Source organism: Macaca fascicularis, chromosome 6, assembly GCF_037993035.2.
Source record: "Macaca fascicularis isolate 582-1 chromosome 6, T2T-MFA8v1.1".
NCBI classification, from domain to species: Eukaryota; Metazoa; Chordata; class Mammalia; order Primates; family Cercopithecidae; genus Macaca; species Macaca fascicularis.
In genome coordinates this window covers 70,769,619-70,789,838 of record NC_088380.1, presented here as the reverse complement: position 1 = coordinate 70,789,838, position 20,220 = coordinate 70,769,619, and the positions used below count along the sequence as shown (strand labels likewise).

At 42.2% G+C, this 20,220-nt stretch overlaps 1 long non-coding RNA gene and 1 pseudogene across 1 annotated transcript in view; one reads left to right on the top strand and one right to left on the bottom strand.

Annotated features, from left to right (window-relative positions):
* The window catches only part of LOC141407005 (uncharacterized), a 25,090-nt gene extending 22,566 nt beyond the window's left edge, over window positions 1-2,524 (bottom strand). Inside the window, exon 1 of the long non-coding RNA XR_012413696.1 lies at window positions 2,169-2,524. This is a non-coding gene — a long non-coding RNA (uncharacterized lncRNA). The remainder of the gene's footprint in view (window positions 1-2,168) is intronic.
* LOC102126007 (peptidyl-prolyl cis-trans isomerase A pseudogene) lies at window positions 1,512-20,220 on the top strand (annotated as a pseudogene).

Here is a 20,220-nt window from a genome sequence, read left to right as displayed (position 1 = left end):
TATTCAGGTGATAGAATTGACACAAAAGCACTTCAGATATTCTGGTGGTAGAATCAACCGAATTTGGTGACTGATTGTTGGGGAAGGGCAGCAATGAGCCAAGGATGACACTTAGATTTCTAGCCTCGGGCAAATGGAAGGATGTAGGACCCATTCTCTGAAACAGGAAACACAAGAATAGAAAGCAATAGTTTGAAAGAGAAAATGAGTTCAGACTTGTACCCTGGGAATGCTGAAGAGCAGATGGGACGGCCAATTTGAGATGCCCAATAAAGGCCTGATGCACAGAAGAAACAGCCAAGCTGGACAGAGATTTGGGGATCATCAGCACTGGAAGGGTCACTGCAGCCCTGAGATTGGATGTGATCTTCCAGGAAGAATGGAGAAAAGAGGAGGAACTCTGGGGGCACCAACATCTAAAGGAGGAACAGAGAAAACTACGAAACAGCAAGACAGAGGAAGAAACCAGGAAAGAATCCCATTATTGTGTGAATGATGGTTCATAATGGTTATGAGAACTGGCACGGAGAATTAAAAAGTGGTGGGAAGTGGGACACTACATGCCCTCTAGTTTCTAAGAAGCTCACAATCTGTAAAACCAGATCAGATCAGAATATATCAGCTAACAATGCAAGTAATGTATGACAGGTACCAACATGAGTTCTAGGAGGAGGAAAAGAGCAGGAGCATTATGGATTTGGGTAGCCAGGGGAAGTAGGATATAAGTAGACCCTTAAAAGTGGGTAAGACTTGAATAGCTGGACACTGGGATTGGAGAGAGGAATTTCAGGTTAGAGGAATTTCAAGTTGGAGCAATTTCATGCACAAAGGAGGAACTACACTAGTTCCTCCACCAGGAACACTCAGGAGATGTGCTGATGTTGGGGATTGATGACAGATTATTTTAGGAGGGTAAGCTGGGCCAGATGGAGAGGGCCTTGAATGCCAAGCAGAAACACCTGGTAATAAACTTTAGTTAGTAGGAAGCCTTCAAAGGTTTCAGATACTCCCTAAAAGAAACTTCAAAGCATCCCTGTCAGACCAGTCCCTGTTATCTAAACTTATTTCTCTCCTATCATGTCGTGTCTTCCTTTGTTGACTTTATTTTAAAAAATATTAGGTGTGACTCTGACACTTTGGGTATCTGGGACTATTCAGAAGCTTTCTCTAACAGGTAGTTAAGTTTTCTTTTCTTCTATCCTATTACTTCCAGTTCCATCCCTCAGGGAGCATGAGAAACAATTCCACTTCTCCTTATGTTTATATTCGGAGGATGCTTATAGAGTTTCCACATTCCCTGTGCTTTGAGCTCAGCCAAGGTATACATACTTAATTCTTTTAATCTCTCCCCCTAAGTCACTCCCTCTGGCCCCTTAAGCATCCTAATTGCTCTTCTCTGAACGGCAGCCAGCTCATTATGTGCATCTTCCTTGGGAGGCAATGAGGAACATAGTATTCCCCGTGTGGTCTCACTAGACTCATATATTACCTCCCAGTTGCATCCCACGACTGGACATGTGGAGCCGCACCCCTTCTGCTCCCCGCTCCCCACAGTACGCCCTGGCCTCGGTAAATCCCTTATCTCAACAGGTTATCTCCCATTTCCAGTTGGCCTGCTCCAAAACTTGGAACCTGTGTTCACCACACGTTCAACCCCCAGCTCCCGTCTCCGGAGGTCTCTTACTGGGGAAGGTGGCCCGGAACCAGGACGAGTATCTGTGGAAAATTGCAGCTAAGATTGCGTAAGTAAACCTTGGAAGAGGAGAGGCTGCGGAATGCCCAGAATTAAGAGATGCCGCTGCCTGCCATGAGCTCCCCGGCCTGCCCGGCTGTGACAGCATTCAAGAAGGTGCAACTTGGAGGCTTAGCCTCTGTTTCCAATTATCCCTTTTATCTCTGCTGTAGCCCCTCTCCTTACCTAAGTGTTTTCATAGCTCTCAGCCATTACTGTTTAGCTTTGTGAGGATAAACGCGAAACCAAATTATACATATCCTGTCTCAAGATGTGTTATCACCTTCTGACTAGAAACCCCCAGAAGCCTGCGGCTTTTGAAAGCTCTACGTTTGTTTTTTTTTTAAGCTTTGAAAAAAAAATGGTGGCAGAGGTTAAACTGCCTTTGAGAAAGCCAAATGTTTGGATTTCAGTGAAGGTTGACATGGAAACCCACCTGAGGCTTCCTCGGGTGTCTCGGGAGGAAATAAAACCCGAGCTGGATGCTGCTGCTACTGGGGGAGGAACAGCTCCCAGGGCGGCAGGTGGGGCCCGCGCGGCCTGAGGAAGCTGCCCGGGGCCGCACAAAAGGGAAGTCGAGGAGCGGAAGCCAAAAGTCAGAAAGGGCACGACGGCGGCGTGGGTGCGGGTGTCCGAGGAGACCTCGGCCGTCCCAGAACTTTCCAGGGCCCCGGGACGTGCGCCGCCCCGACTGGAAAGTTGGTATTTTTACTCGAAGCCCTGTCTGTGGGCAGTTTAATAACAAACAGCGGCCGCGGCAATGGCGTCCGCGCCGGCAGCGTCCGGGCGCCCGGAGGCGGGGCGCGGCGGGGCGGGACTCTCCTCCGGCTCAGGCCCGGGGCAACCCACGCACCCGACAGCCGCTCCCGCCGGGCGCCGAGGCGAGGGGCGGCAGAGCAGGGTCGGGAGCGCTGAGGCTCCGGGGTTGCCGGAGGCGCGGGCACCCAAGTTAATGCAGCTTGGGGTTGACGCTCGACTGCTGAGCTGCAAATGCACCGGAAGCTTTGCCCACCGCTTGTCCCGTAGGTTCATCGCTTTATTCTCATCGACACCCAGGCACAGGAGAACTAGTGAAGAGAGTTATCTTATGTTGGTTTCTTGGGGAGGAGGCGTGTGGGGAGGAGGCGTGTGGAGAGGAGCGAGCGAGCCCTCCGAGAGAGACGAGGGAGAAAGGCAGAGGGAACCCATAGGGAGAGGAAGCAGGACGCCAGTGCTGCTTCCTTCCACCTTCTCTTTGTCTCCGTTCAACACGGATTCCTCCCCCATGGTGGGCCAGCCTTAGAGGTTCGTCTTTGCCCCCCAAGCCACCACAGACTCTGTGTTTCTACTCTGAGTACTAGAGGATGCCCAAGAAAAGAAATCTTGAGGACCTCTCTCTTCGAGACTTTGAGGGCCTCCACCTTCCAGCCACTGTTTCGTCCAAGTCTGGCTTATCCATTCACTAAAGGCTTGCCAGATAAAATACAGCACACTTGGTTCCATATGAATATCAGATAGACAACGACAAATTTTGAGCATAAGTATGTCCCACACAAAAATTCGCGTGCGTTCGTTTGTTTTATTAACTCTAGCAATCCTAATTCAGTATGTATTTCTGGTTCTTCTTCAATTCCCGTCCAGACAGCAACCCTCTGAGACAGGAAGGGAGTGTGCTCTCACCAGGCACCATTTCCTGCCTCTCCCTCGGTCCCCTCTAAAGCTGGTACACATTCAGCTGCAGGCTAAACCTTCAGGTGTTTTCTGGGGAAGTCCCAACAGAAGTGGAGAGAATAAAGATGGGAGTAGAGATCAGGGGTGAAGTAGTTTAAGGTCACTTAACCAAAAATTGGAAATTTCAAATGCAAGAGCTGAATTCTCCTTTATTGGAGGAATTAACAAGACGTGCTGTGAACATAAGAGTTAAATAGTAGTCGCCTTTTGTAAGCAACTCAAACTGAGGTTTACTTTTGGGATTAATAGTAAACTCCCCAGGCCTTACTGACAGAAGAATGTAGTTGCCCAAATAAACAATCTTTTGATCGGGACTCGGGACCAACCCTCCGAGCACTCAACCTCTTCCTAGCAGGAGCATTTCTCAACTCTGAAGTAATTTGTAATGTGCTGGGAAAACATTTTCAAAAAATGGATATCTAAGATACCGTAAAAGGGAAAACAGTTCTCTCTTTTGAAGTAAGAAATACCATTTGCAGTAAAATTTCTTCTGTTTGCATTTCTGAATTATGTTTCGATAAAGCTAGGCTTATAGTGCCTGAGTGCTGCCTATGACCAAGTGAGGAAGAGTCTAGTGGAACAGTGTGGGTCTGGGGTTTACTGTCCTCTAAATATTACACTGTCTTCTTGGTACACAAAACTAAGAATACCTCCCACTGATGGGATTACTGTAACTGGCCTTTACTTCCCACTGTAGGCTTCCTGGAACTGGCCTTTCAGACTGAGTGGAAGACCCCTCAGACAGCACAATTCTGTCACACTGTCTCTCAGCGGCCACTGTTCCTTCAGGGGTAGAAAAAGTTAACATTTCCCAATAGCACTTTGACTAGAAACATGAATGTGCTGAGAAGCACAGAAAACATATTGTTTTACTGGGAGGTCTCAAATGGCTCCGGGAGGACTCCCTTGAAAAGGCCCTGGCTCCAGGTCAAACTCCAAAAGTGCTGCTCACTCTGCCCCCTGGTGCAAGTCGGTGTGCGGCTCATCCAGAAAGGAATTCCTCCCGCTTTCCAGGTGGTGTTGTGGACAGCTTTGGAGGACCCTGCTTCCCAGGGGACCAGTGACTGTTTCTCTGTGTGTCATGAGCCTGAGGAATCTGAAGATTTGTATTCTCCTCCAATTCACTCCTTCAACAAGTATTTGTTGATTACCTGCTATGTCCATACCACTCTTCACCAGGCTATCAAGAGAGGCAGGCTTGTGGGTGAAGGGGGAATTCCGAGTCATCGTGGGGAGTGATGAGGATGGGGAAGGGCAAGGAGAGAGGACGGACACGCAGGAGCAGTAAAGCTGCCCTATGCCCATGTCTAGCGCTGTGGCTGGCACAAGGCAGATGCTCAGGAAATGAAGCATTCTACTGCAAATGGTGTTTCTTCCTTCAAAAGGAGATAGAGGTGGGTGTCCTCAGGAAATACTTGTTAAATCTCTTTAAGGATGAAATATTCTGGGTGACTTTATGTTATCCCTAAGCCAACTTTTTTTCCCCAACTTATTATCTTTTATCGATACTGTTAGGTAAACAGGTGCATAGGAGAGCCAGGGTGACACCATTTTAAAATCAACTCCATCTGAAATCTAACAAGGCACAGTCATGACCATGGTCCTAAGATGTTTACAGCTAAGGAAGCAGCTTAATAATACCTGCAAGAACAAAATCCTATGACGACAAAATGCCCAGATGCACCAATATCACAGGATAATATATACTTTTAAGATGATTATAGCCATGCTTTGATGTGCCCACACACTAAAATGCCAAGGATAACTTTCATTATATCAACAAAGTGATACATTTTGTCACATTGTCAGCCCACCCACACATAGATATAACTTAGCTTACCCTTTACATAGATAAGACCCCTCTAGAAGAATTTACAACAAAGATGATGTATTCCTCCTCTTGCTTTCTGAGGATGCCCTACTTTGAATCTGAGTAGCTTTCAATAAACTATCTCTTCTCACTGTACTCTGCAACTTGCCTTGAATTCTTTCCTGTGTGAGATTCAAGAACCCTCTCTTGGGGCCTGGATCAGGATACATTCTTCTGGCAACAATACTACTTTAGTAATGTTGTGTACTAAACAAAGCTGTTTTTTTGTTTGTTTGGTTTGGTTTGGTTTTTGTTTTTTTGAGATGGAGTCTTGCTCTGTCACCTAGGCTGGAGTGCAGTTTCATAATCTTGGCTCACTGCAAGCTCCGCCTCCCAGGTTCATGCCATTCTCCTGCCTCAGCCTCCCGAGTAGCTGGGACTACAGGCAGCACTTGTGCCCACGCCCGGCTAATTTTTTGTATTTTTAGTAGAGATGGTGTTTCACTGTGTTAGCCAGGATGGTCTCCATCTCCTGACCTCGTGATCCGCCCACCTCAGCCTCCCAGGGATTACAGGCTTGAGCCACCATGCCCGGTCACAAAGCTGTTTTTTGGTTTATCTTATTTTTCTTCTTGGATGGTTATAAATGTCACAGCATGTCAGACTCAACATTCCGATCTTGGATTGCAACTGACCGGTAGTGAGTCCTGCAGCCAGAGGTTGTAGGAGATGAGAGTGAGTGTGCATTGACCCAAAGGCAGGCTTGGTATTTCTCGTGAAATCTCTTATAAAAGTTTCCTTGTGGAGATCCTTATTCCTTATGGAATCCTTAAGGAATCCATAAGGAATAAGGGAAATCCTTAAGGATTTTGTCAGACATGCCTTATCTAAGGTTCCTTACAGAGATGCTCTATCTCACTGAAATCTAGCAAGTGATGTTTGGGCTTAGGATGGGAAGGCAAGGAAAGCAGTTAGCTAGAAAATTGGTATTCATCGGGAGCCTACTAAGGAATGCAGTGTGGATATACAGCTCAGGACAACACGCACGTTAAGTTTGCTTGAATAAAGTAGACCGGCCTCTCCTCTGTCTTTGGCTGGCAAATAAGAACATATCTGGGAGACCCCCATCAAATCCACATGGTTGGCTGCTCACTCCATAAGATAATTTATGGAAAAGTTTGTCCAGGAGTTGGCATAAGAAATAATGCTACTGATTATTCAAACAATTAGATATTTATTGATTCCAGACAGAACATTCCATAGCACTCGATGTGGTGGTAGATGGAGAAGGAGAAGGCACTGTCTCTTCCTGTTGGAAACTTGTTGAATAGTTGAGGATTTGAAGCTGATACACGCAAAACAACCAAGTGCCAAGTACAAGGAAGGTCTAGGTCTGAGGGGCTGGAGTGCAAGGAGGGACCTGAGGTAGTAGTGATAATATGGCAGGCCAGGCACTGTGTGTGCCAAATGGACTGAGTAGATCATTTCTGTTCATCTTCACACCAGCTCTATGATATTTGTACCATTGTTTCCCCCATTTACATATAAGGAACCTGAGCCTTAAAAAAGTTAAGGAGCTTGCCCGAGGTCACCCTGCAAGAAAATGGCAGAACTGAGCCAAAAACATTTGTATAGGAGAAAGTAAGAGAAAGGGTGGGTGGAAAATTGTTTAGTGGAACAAACACTGTTTCCTTGCCTTCCTCTGTCTTTGAAGTGTGGATAATAATCTCCACCTTTCAGGATTGTTAGTCAGGATAAATGAGAGTGTCTGTGAACATTTCCATTGAGCCACTGCCTGGTGCTCAGTGGGAAGTTAGACGGCACCACATTCGGGAAAGGAGGTGAGGACAGATATCCCATAGAGGGAACTGGGACGTGACTGATGTGGAGCAGTGGGAAGTAAGTTTGGAAGGGAAAAGGGACCCAGTTTATACAGGACCTGAAACCCAAGAGAGAAGGTGAGCATTGATGTGGCATTAAATACTTTAACAAAATTATTAATACTTTTCTGATTTTTATACTAAAAATATACTCATAAGAACTTTGGGAGAAAAAAGCCCAGAAAAGTATAAAGGTGAAAATTAAAAATCCCACCCCCCAGAGATAACCACTCATAACCTTTTTTGTATTACTTAACCTTGATCCTAACTCTATGACATGTGCTAGAAAATATGAAATTATGATCCTAATTTTATAAAATAAAGTGTTTATATATGCATTATATATGCTTACAATATTCTGTATGATTATACTGTATAATAAGCTCTGCTTTTTTCACTCTTTGTTGTGAACATTTTCCTCATACCTAGGTAATATTAGAAAAAAACTTTTTAAGGCTACGGACTATTAACAAAGTAGAAGTACCGTAATTTAACAATTTCTCTATTACTGGCTTTTGAGGTTGTTTCCAATCTTTCACTATTAGAAATAGCACTGTGATGAATGTCTTTATATATATATAAAACTTTAACCGCATTAAAAAATTATTTCTTTAGGCTGAATTCCTAGAAACAGAGACACTAGGTCAAAGAATATAAGAGGTTTTAAGGCTCTTGATTCATATTGCCAAATGCCTTTCCAGAAAGGTTGAAGCAATTTCTACCCCCACCAGCAGTGTATGAGAATGCCCATTTTGTGGAAACCTTGCCAACAATGAGTATTTTTTTTTAACTTTGTCTATTTGATAGAGAAAATATAGTATCTTGTTTTAATTTGTATTTCTTGGATTATAAGTGAGGTGGAACTTTTTTTCATAGTTTATTGGCTGTTTGTATTTCTTCTTTTGTGAATTTTCTCTTTGTTTCGTTGATCATTATTCTAGAACAGTACTGCATAGATACCTAATGCAAACCATGTATGTAATTTCAAATTTTCTTGTGGCCACGTTAAACAAGTAAAAAAAACAGGTAAAATAAAATTTAATAATAAAACTATTTTAGTAATAACAATCTTAATAATAAAATATATTTAACTAAATACACCCCAAATATTATCATTTCAACATTGGCACTAGCTACATTTCAAGTGCTCTTGTGAGCAGTGGCTACCATATTAGTGCAGACTCAGAACATTTCCATCATAGTGGAAAGTTCAACTGGACAGCATGAGCATGGAGCTAGAGCTTTTGATTTTTTTTATAAGGAAACTTTATATATTTAGCTTTTTGTCTATCCTATTTGTTGTAGTTTTTCCAGTATGCCATTAACCTTTTAATTTTGTTTATTCTTTTTATTTACTTATATTCAAACAATGTAGGTGAATCTGTCACTCTTTCCCTTTCTTGTCTATTCCATTGTTTTAGGTCTACCTATTCCCAGATAGTTAATTCTTCACCTATATTTTCTCCCCTCGCCTCCCTTGTTTTTACAGACAGGGCCTCACTATGTTGCTCAGGTTGGAGTGCAGTGGCTATTCACAGGCATGATCACAGCACACTTCAGCCTCAAACTCCTGGCCACAAGTGATCCTCTTGCCTCAGCCTCCCAAGAAGCTGGGACAGCAGGCATATACTACTGAATCTGACTCTCCTAGATTTTTTTTAATGATTTAATTTGTAATGCAGTTATTTAATCCTGAAATTTATCACATTATTTTAAAAGTGTACCTGATTTATCAAAAAGCTTACCATTGTTGTATGTCTATTAATTTCTCCTCAGAGTTTTAAAGAGTTTCTATCTTAAGTATTTCAATGCTGTGTTATTTAGCGCGTAACAGTTGAGGATTGTTGATACTTGTAAAAGAGTATGATTCTCCTGGTTCATTGTAGTGTTTTTTGTTTTGACTCTACTGTGTTTGAAATTAATATTGTCACCCCTGGTTTTGGTGGCTGAATTTACTGAAGATCATTGTCCCAGCTTTAATTTTTTTTAACCATTTCAATTTCATTTTACATATAGTTTTGTATTCATTTTTGTAACTGTGATTTAATCTTAACTCTGCTAAATTGATCTTTGTTCTCATCACTGATCCTTTCATATGTCACTTTCTCCTGTTTTTGAGTTCTTTATTTTTTATATCACTCAGATAACTGATATATGCCTTCAAGTAATTATTTTCAAAAAAGTATCTTATAGTCAATAAGTGTTTTCTGAATAAATGCATGAATGAAGAATTTAAGCCTTTGCACATCATAGAATGTCCTTCTGTTCTGTGATAAAAGCACGACTTTTTTTTCTGTGATAAATGTACTTTTTACTCCTGAATAATGGTCTTGGGTCTCTCTCTTTTTCCAACAAACTTAATTATTTAGTCTTTTTTTTACATTTAAACATTTTGCCAGGATACGTCTATGTTTTGGTTTCTTTATATTGGTTTTACCTGGAAAAAAAAAATGAGACATTCTTAATCTACAAATTTAAGTCACTCTTAAATTCAGGAAAGTTTTTTTCTGATATATATTTGTCTGTTTTGTACAGTTGTTCTGGATCCATTTTCAGAAACATGACTAGTTTTGAGATTGGATCCCAGGTTCTTCCTTTATATCAATCATTAATTTTTGTCAGTTTGCCCCTTTAATTTTTTTTTTTTTTTTTTTTTTTTTTTTTTGAAACAGAGTTTCACTCTTATTGCCCAGGCTGGAGTGCAATGGTGCAATGGTGCGATCTTGGCTCACCGCAACCTCCACCTCCCAGGTTCAAGCAATTCTGCCTCAGCCTCCCAAGTAGCTGGGATTACAGGCATGCGCCACCATGCCTGACCTAATGTATATTTAGAAGGAGTTTTAGCAAATGGCATAAGGTGAGGAATTAACAAATTTTTTCTAGTTAGTTTGCCTTCTCAAAACTGAAAAAAATTACAACTTTATCTTCTATATCTCTCATTCTGTTTTCTTGTTTTTATTTTTTAAATTAATTTTTTATTTTTAATTTTTGTGGAAACATACTAGGTGCATATATTTATGGGTTACATGAGATATTTTGATACAGGCATGCAATGTGTAATCACATTAGGGTAAATGGGGTATCCATCACCTCCAACATTTCTCCTTTATGTTACACACAATCCAATTATACTCTTTTAGTTATTTTTAAGTGTACAATTAAATTATTTTTGACTGTAGTCACCCTATTGTGCTAGCAAATACTTATTTATTTTTTCTACTTTTTGTACCCATTAACCATCCTCAGTTCCCTCCAATCCCCGACTATCCTTCCCAGCCTCTGGTAAACATCCTTCTAGTCTCTTATCTCCGTGAGTTCAATTATTTTAATTTTTAGCTCCCACAAATAACTGAGAACGTGAAGATTTCCTTTCTGTGCCTGGCTTATTTCACTTAACATAATGACCTCCAATTCCATCCAGGCTGTTGCAAATGATGGGATCTCATTCTTTTTTATAGCTGAATAGTACTCCATTGTGTATATATACCTCATTTTATCTATTCATCTGTTGGTAGACACTTAGGTTGCTTCCAAACTAGCTATTGTGCAGTAAACATGGGAGTGCAGCTATCTCTTCAATAACATGATTTCTTTTCTTTTGGGTATAAACCTAGCAGAAAGATTGCTGGATAATATGGTAGCTCTTTTTTTAGTTTTCAGTTCTCCATAGTGGTTGTACTAATTTAAATTCCCACCAACAGTGTATAAAGATTTCCTTTTCTCTGAAAGGTCACATATTTCAGTTTCTCCAAGATTGGCCCCTGGTTCCTTATTTAGTTCATTTGGTAAGGTCATGTTTTCCTGGATGGTGTTGATGCTTGTTGATGTTCACTGGTGCCTGAGCATTGAAGAGTTAGGTATTTATTGTAGTCTTCGCAGTCTGGGCTTGTTTGTACCTGTCCTCCTTGGAAAGGCTTTCCAGGTATTTGAAAGGGCTTGGGCATTGTGGTCTAAGCCATAACTACATTAGGAGGCACCCCATGACCAGTAATGCTGTGGTTCTTGCAGACTCAGAGGTACTGTCTTGGTGGTCTTGGATAAGATCTGGAAGAGTTCTCTGGATTACCAGGCAGAGTCTTGTTCTTTTCCCTTACTTTCTTCCAAGCAAATGGAGTCTTTTTCTTTGTGCTGAGCTGCTTCGGACAGGGGTTGGGGTGACACAAGCACCCTGTGGCCTCCACTGGGACTGTGTTGGATCAGACATGAAGCCAGCGCAGCACTGAGTCTTGCCCAAGGTCTGCTGTAACCAATACCTGGCTATTGCCTATGTTTGTTCAAGGCCCTGGGGCTCTACAATCAGCAGATATTGAAGCCAGCCAGACTTGTGTCCTTCCCTTCAGGATGTCAAGTTCCCCCAGGTCCCAGGCAGGTCCAGTGATGCTATCCAGGAGCTAGAAACTGGGGTTAAAAACCTTAGTGACTGAGCTGGCCCTCAAACCACTAGACACAGTCCTTCTCACTCTTCCCTCCCCGTTGCACAGGCAGAGGAGCCTCACCCCGTGGCCACTACCACCACAGGCCCACTGAGAGTAATGCCAGGTAACCACTGATGCTCCCTTAAGGCCCAAGGACTCTTCAGGCAGCTTGTGGTAAATGCTGCCAGGCCTGGGACTCACCCTTCAGTGCAGTGGGCTGCCTTTTGGCTCAGGGAAGGTCTAGAAATGCCATCCAGTAGCCAAGTCTTGGGATCAGGGGCCCCAAAAGCCTGCCTGGTTCTCTACCCCACTATGGCTGAGCTGGTGCCTGAAGATAGCACATCTCAGAGCCTCACCTAAGGCCTATGTCATACTACTTAGTATTGCTGCTTGTTATTCAGGCCCAAGGGCTTTTTAGTCAGTAGGTAATGGATCCTGCTAAAACTTGGTCCTTCCCTTCAAGGCAACAGTTTCCCTTGTGGTTTAGGGTGTATCTAGACATGCTGTCCAGGAGCTAGGGCCTGGAATAGGGGCCTCAGGATTCTGACTGTTGCCCTATCCTAGTGTAGCTGAGCTGGTATCCAAGACGTAAGTCAAAAGTCCTCTTTACTCTTCCCTCTCCTCTCCTCAGGTGGAAGCAATGCGTCTCTTTTGGAGCTGCTAGCTGTGTTGCCCGGGGTTGGATGAGGAGTGGTGCAAGTACTCCCTTAGCTTCTCTAGCTGGTGTCTCAGTAAGTCTCATGCCTCCCAACTCCACTGGCTCTCAACCCAGCTCAGCACCAGGACTTACAGTCTTTGTGACCTAGAGTGCCTTTCAAATTTACTTAGGGCCCCTGGGCACTGCAGCCTACAGTGGCAGGGCTTGCCAGAACTGAAGTTCTGACCACTGGAATGGGCAATTCTCCTCTGACTTAGGCTGGTCTGAGTACTTCCTCCATGAGCAGGTATTAGCAGAGTTAAGCCCAGTTTTGCTTTCCACCGTAATAGGGCAGCACTGAGTTCAGTGCAAAGCCTCACAATCCACTGCACTTCCCTCTCCCAAGTGCAGAGCCTCTCTCCATGCAACGCTGCCACTGTTGGGGTAGGGGGTGGGGAGGGGTGATGTTGGTGATTGAAGACTCTCTTTCCTACCCTCTTCAGTGCCTCTTACAGTGATATGAAGTTAAAACCAAGTACTGTGAGTGCTCACCTGATTTTTGGTTCTAATGAAGGTGCTTTTTTTGTGTGTAAACAGTTGTTGAATTTGATGTTCCTGCAGGGGAGATGATCACTGGGGGTCTCCTATTCTGCCATCTTGCTCTGCCACCACTCTGTTATCAGGAATGTCAATCGTACACTTTTGGGGCTGTGATGCATATGTCACGTCTACTATTATGTTTTTTATTTTAAAATGTTTTAAAATCTCAAGCAACTTTCTTTTCATCCCAGCCTGATTGCTACTCATAGTTTTCTGGTCTTGTTTCATAAAGTACATATCCTCTTATGCCTTATTGATGATGCCAAATAGCTTTATCAAATATTCATTGTTTTCAGGTGTCTGTTTCAACGAAAAATTTTCTCTCATTCTTTCTCTTATTTTATATTTATTTTTATAAATGTTGTGTTGCTTAATAACTTACATATATAAAACTATATAACATATAAATGGACTGCTCCATGAATTTTCTCAAAATATAACTACCACTCAAATCATGAAAGAGCACAGTATGAGCATGAGAGAAACACAGCTCACACACCCTCCCAGTTACCACTCCTAAAGTAATCACTATATCCTGACTGCTGTCACCATCTATTAGTTTTGCCTGATTTCATTTATTTTACCTTTTCAGTTATTCTGAAATAGGAAGAGATAGATCCAGATCCAGTATTGGCCAACAGACTGGGTGGTGATTGCCTTGTCCCTTTCACTATCTTCTTCAGCAGATGGATTCCAGTAGGAGAATAGTCTGTTCTCATACTGCTATAAAGAAATACCTCAGACTGGAAAATTTATAAAGGAAAGAGGTTTAATTGACTCACAGGTCTGTATGGCTGGAAGGCCTCAGGAAACATAATTATGGCACGTCTTACATGGCAGCAGGCAAGAGAGAGCATGTGAAGGAGGAACTGTCAGACACTTATAAAACCATCAGTTCTGGTGAGAACTCACTCATTATCAAGAGAAGAGCATGGGGGGAAACCACCCCCATGATCCAATCACCTCCCACTAGGTCCCTTCCTCAACACATGGGGATTATGGGGATTACAATTAGAGATGAGGTTTGGGTGGGGACACAGAGCCGAACCATATCAGTATACTTTGTAGTCCAGTTTTCTAGAATGTTGAAATGTTACACTCTTATCTCCTCTCTGATTCCTTGATTCTGAGAACATATGATACATGAAAAATATAATTCCCAGCACATACTATGAATTAATTAGGATTTGGTTCAATGCATGAAATAAAGAAAAAAATCACAGCAACTTACAAAAGAGACATTTCTTTCTTTCTCAAAAAAGAGTCCAAAGACATCCAAGGTTAGGATGACAGCTCTGTTCCCCAAAGTCCTTGGAACCCAGGCTCTCCCCAGCCTTCTGCTCCACATCCCTAGGGTGTGGCACTCATTATCAGAATCCAAAGTAACCATTAGAATGCTAGGCAGTAGAATGGAAAAGGGGGTGAAGAAAAGGGAGCAAAAGGAAAGTGCTAGTTGTTTCAAAAAAAGATTCGTGCATCTTCCATGTATATGCCACAGATCACAGCTATTACTCTAGTGTATCTTTATCTGTGACCTCTGCCTCTTTCCTGGGGTTCCAATTCACATTTCCTATCTCTTACTAGGGATTCATCTTCTCTGTCCCTCAGGAACCCTAAATGAATATATCTCAAATCAAATTTATTATCTTCTCCAACAATCCTACTTCCTATATATTCTATTTCCATTCCCATTTCACAGTCTAAACTTGAAACTTGGGGGTGGTCCTCACTCCCCCTTTCTTCTCTCTCTTTCATGTTAAATTGGTTGAAACTCTTTTTGTTTTTACTTTCTACATACCTCCTGTGTTGATTGTCTCCTCTCTCACTCCCCTTCACTGTCAGAGGTCCTAATTATTGTTCATGTTGATCAGCTTTCTAACCAATATCCTTGCTTTTCCTTTCATTCCCCTCAGATCCATCGCCAACATCTTTTTAGAGTGATCATCGTAAAATAACAATTTGATCATTCTACATCTCTGTTTTAAAATGTGTAACCATTTGCTGTTACCCAAAACAACGGTTCATTGTTTTTTTTCACGTCAAGAAACATTGTGGATGCCCACATATCTATTAATTGAGAAATTATGTAAACCAAAAGCTACTCTGAATCCAGCAACAATTTAAAATTTTTTTGTGATTAATAAGCATGGAATTTACATACATTGAATCAATAGTGACATATATTTGGAAAGATAACATGTATTCAATCTGGAGACAATGATTGGTGGATTGGTGAATGCCTTGCAATGACTACTCACCACCAATTGAGACCCATGGCTTTAGAGATGACATCAGATTAATTAGTGGGCTATGAAAGATGCTTTAAACTCTTGAAACCAATGTTTCACTTTTCTCTCCTCACCTTCTGGTCACTTTGCTCTCCTCACCTTCTCACTCAACGGCAGCCACACAAGCTGCCCCTCTTTCTGCTGTTCCTCACTCATCACTTTTCCCAGGAAGGCCCTTTCTTCCTTTTCTCTGCCTAGAACACCCTGACCTTATTCCTTAAGACCTGACAAAAATGTCAGGAGAAACCTTTTCAGATCCCTCTTAGAGTTAGTTGCACTCTCATGCAACTCATAGCATCTCACACATCATCTCAAGCAGAGCTCTTACTGGGATGGGTTTTACATGTGTCTCCCTTGCCAGATTCTGGGATCCTAGGTGGCAGAGACTGGGTCTTATTCATCTTTATATCCTGGACTCCTGAAATAGTGCCTGGTACATAGTAGGTGCTCCTGTAAATAGAGGTTGATGGATTCACAGTGACTACTAGGATATTTTTGGCAATCTTAGAAAGAGCAGTTTCCTGGCAGAGGAAAACAGTAAGATAGTCCTGCCCTTGATGTCCAGGTTCTTTTCTCATAATTACCACTCCATAACAGAACAAATAATAATCAATCATATATTTAGCCATTAAAAGTATAGAAAGTCACAACTGGAGGGAACTGTGGCTGTCATCCAATACGACTCCTTCATATTGCAGATCAAGAAACAACATTGAGCCTTTTCTTTTCTAGATGCAGTAACACAGTTTTCAACTTCCTCCACATTCTGGTTCTTGATTAATTGTCTTTGAATCCTGACTGCAACATTCCTCCTAGGTTGTAGGAATAAGTTGCTCATTTACAAAAAGTGTAACTTTTTGTAGTCACTAACACAAATGCCTGCAATCCATAGATGACATATTTTTTAATGATTGAGACATTTCAGCATTCTTCATGGTCAACTCCTTTACCAGGCATTATCTAAGAAGAACCAAGATTGGCAGATCTGAATTTTAACTTCACTTAGTTCTCTTGCATAGGCTCTGGTGAAGGTGTGAATGGGTAATGAAGGGCCAGGAGGCAAGTGGCCAAAGGAAGAGTGGCAACCTGGACATTTGACTCCTAGAAAATGGAAACTCACTGGAGTCTACTGTCATCTAGGAGAGGAGCACCTGCCTGGTTTTGTAACTTCTGAGTGTTGAGTGTGCATTGCTAGGTGTCCAGTGTGAGATGAGTATTTTTGTGGCAACATGGATGAATTTGTGTGGGGGGATGATGTGTATGGAGCTGGTTGTAAGTAACTTGAGGGGAATATGAAGAATATTTGGTTTTGGCAAGATACAATGATGCTAAATATATTTAGGGTACTATGTATTACATGGAAAAAAATTAAACTTTCTTATGTTGCATCCAACTAACTACCTTGTCACTTCGAGGACAACAAAGTGGTAGTTATTGTTGAAGATGTGTAGAAGAAAATTTAACAAAAGTTAGTTACAACCTAGGAGTTCTGAAAAGCCTGCCCAAGAACTAAACTTTATTATTGCCTTTCCATGGAGGGAAAGCCTGGGTATCTCTCCACATTTAAATGAAAATATTACTGCTAGTGATTAAATGTGAAAACTGGGCTGGGTGCAGTGGCTCATGTCTGTAATCCCAGCACTTTAGGAGGTCAAAGAGGTAGGACCACTTGAGCCCAGGAGTTCAAGACCAGCCTGAGCAGCATAGATAGACCCTATCTCTATGAAAAAAAAAAAAAAATAGCTGTATGTGATGGTACAGGCCTCTAGCCCCAGCTACTCAGGAGGCTGAGGTGGGAAGATCATTTGAGCCCAGGAATTTGAGGCTGCAGTGAGCCGTGATGCACCACTGCACTCCAGCCTAGGTGACAGAGCGGGACCCTGTCCCAAAAAAAAAAAAAAAAAAAGGAAAGAAAGTGAAAATCCTTTTACATTCAGTACCCTATAGATGTGCAAGCATCTTTACCAATCTGTGTTCCATCTTTGGACAAGTAAATGTGACCTGAACTCATCTGTCTATACTTTATTCAAAATTTCTAGCTCCATAAAGGGATACAAATGGCCAGGCTCTCAAATTCAAGTCTAGAGAAGTTAAAATCCTGATTGTTTACAAAACTTGTCCATCAGATAGAGCTGGTGTAATTAACTCTGGCACCCCTAAATTCATTTTGCGTATTCAGTGGTTGCTATGAAAAGCTAGATCCGAAATAACAAATGCACAGACAGCACCATTAGCAGGGTGCAGGCATCACACGTTTTTCCTTGGGTTGCTTCTGTTACCAAACTTGCAGACATGAGACTAGAGCATTTCTGACAGTTAAGTCCCACAAAAAGATGCTGTTCATTTATTTTGGCAGTGGGTTGTACTATTCTAAGAAGGCAGCTGTGCATGGCAGAACCCAACATTATAACTCAAAATCTGTCACGTCTTAGCATTTGCAGGACATTGGGTTGTGGCATTTTAGAAGGAGATGAAACAGATAGGATGATGTCTTAAGAAACAGCAGTTAAAATGCTATGACTTGTAAAATCCCTTATATGCACTACAATGTTTTGAGTTATTAAAGTACATATAATTTAAAGGGCAATTTACTTTACATTATTTGTACTGCTGTATATTCCTACCATATTGGTCAATTATATTTCTTTGTAGACAGTTTTAAACTTGTGCAGTTCAATAGTAGCTCATGTGTATGTTTAAATCTTAAGCCAACATGAGATTTACATTGATATTGTAGAAATTCTAGTGAGAATTTTTCAAGTTATATAAAATTTTCTACAAGTGCTCTACTTAAATAGAATATTCTGCACATAAAATAAGCCAGCAATGCAATAGCTGAGAAGTGGGCTTTTATTTTTCACCTTACACCTTTCTGGAAAACACAGTTGCAAGCTCACTCTGTGTGGATTTCAAGGCACACAGGGAAACATCCATGTATATAGCCAGGGAACAACTTTATCTGCTAGGAAGACAATGACTTTCTTCTGGACTCACGTGACAAAAAACTCACACTTGAATGATAGACACATCTTTTTCTTTCTGTTTGTTGGCAGGTTGTCCACTATAAACCCATAGGAGTTTGCATGCTAAGTAGAATTGGAGGGTAAGAAGGAAACGAGAAGATAACAAAGTGCCTAAACAATTTTTCTTCTTTCCCCCAGCATGAGGAGTACACATCAGAAGTTTATTTCCCCTATAGTCAGTACCTAACTATCTTTATGTAGATGTTAATCAACTTCTTTAATGATGCTGCTGGAATAAAATACTACCACTGTTTGGGGTCACAGACACACATCATATATTTTTGTTTTTGCATATATGTTAGAGCTAATTCATTCCATTGTGTCTATGTATATCATTGTATATGGTATTTATCTATATCATTGTACATAGTTGTCTGCATTTTATGATGTTGGAATAGAGATTTGATTTTGCAATTGAGATACACCTATATTGAGTTGTTTGTTAGTTTGTTTTTAAAAAATTCTTTCTCGCCGGGTGCAGTGGCTCAAGCCTGTAATCCCAGCACTTTGGGAGGCCGAAACGGCCGATCACGAGGTCAGGAGATCGAGACCATCCTGGCTAACACTGTGAAACCCCGTCTCTACTAAGAAATACAAAAAATTAGCCGGGCGAGGTGGCGGGCGCCTGTAGTCCCAGCTACTCGGGTGGCTGAGGCAGGAGAATGGCGTAAACCCAGGAGGCGGAGCTTGCAGTGAGCTGAGATCCGGCCACTGCACTCCAGCCTGGGCGACAGAGCAAGACTCCACCTCAAAAAAAAAAAAAAATTCTTTCTCAGATTATTTCCTTTTTTCTAGTCTGCTTTAGGGCAGACACCCCGAAAGGGCCTGTATGTGGAACAGACTGGGCATTGTTGGTGGTATGTACTTCAGTTCCATGGAAACCATGTCTATGAGTCAGAAAGCAAACACCAGGTCTGTTGTATTGATACCAGGAGGTGTGTTACTAATATAACACCTGACATGTGTGAACTGGCCAGACATCTCCCCAAGAGATGCTGTACAGGATGCCATGAGGGTTGGAGCTAATTGGAAGTATAATCCATGACTGGGGAAGGCAAAATCATACCATCCTAGAAGCAGGCCCATTCCTTTGGCTTCTCAGTGGGGAGCTTGTTTTCTTATTAGTGCTGATGGTTTTATTGCAGTCAGTGGAAGACAAGAGGCCGTTTGCTTCTTGCACATCAATCAATCACTTCTGGTCCTGAGGCCTCAGGATATGTTCAGCAGAAAGCAGGCCACACAGCCTCACTCCTGAATTCTTGGAGAGCATTCAAACAAGACAGCTAACTACAAGACTCCAGTGAATCAGACTTTATGGTCGGAAGAGGTGTGAAGAAAAACCCAAATGTCGGCTTTGCAGACGCTGCCACCGAGGAAAGTCCTGTACTACTAGCCATGGTCAACCCTACCGTGTTCTTCGACATTGCTGTCGACGGCGAGCCCTTGGGCTGCGTCTCCTTCGAGCTGTTTGCAAACAAGTTTCCAAAGACAGCAGAAAATTTTCGTGCTCTGAGCACTGGAGAGAAAGGGTTTGGTTATAAGGGTTCCTGCTTTCACAGAGTTATTCCAGGGTTTATGTGTCAGGGTGGTGACTTCACACGCCGTAATGGCACTGGTGGCAAGTCCATCTATGGGGAGAAATTTGAAGATGAGAACTTCATCCTAAAGCATACAGGTCCTGGCATCTTGTCCATGGCAAATGCTGGACCCAAGACAAATGGTTCCCAGTTTTTCATCTGCACTGCCAAGACTGAGTGGTTGGATGGCAAGCATGTGGTCTTTGGCAAAGTGAAAGAAGGCATGAATATTGTGGAGGCCATGGAGCGCTTTGGGTCCAGGAATGGCAAGACCAGCAAGAAGATCACCATTGCTGACTGTGGACAACTCGAATAAGTTTGACTTGTGTTTTATCTTAACCACCAGACCATTCCTTCTGTAGCTCAGGAGAGCACCCCTCCACCCCATTTGCTCGCAGTATCCTAGAATCTTTGTGCTCTCGCTGCAGTTCCCTTTGGGTTCCATGTTTTCCTTGTTCTCTCCCATGCCTAGCTGGATTGCAGAGTTAAGTTTATGATTATGAAATAAAAACTAAGTAACAATTGTCAAAAAAAAAAAAAAAGAAAAA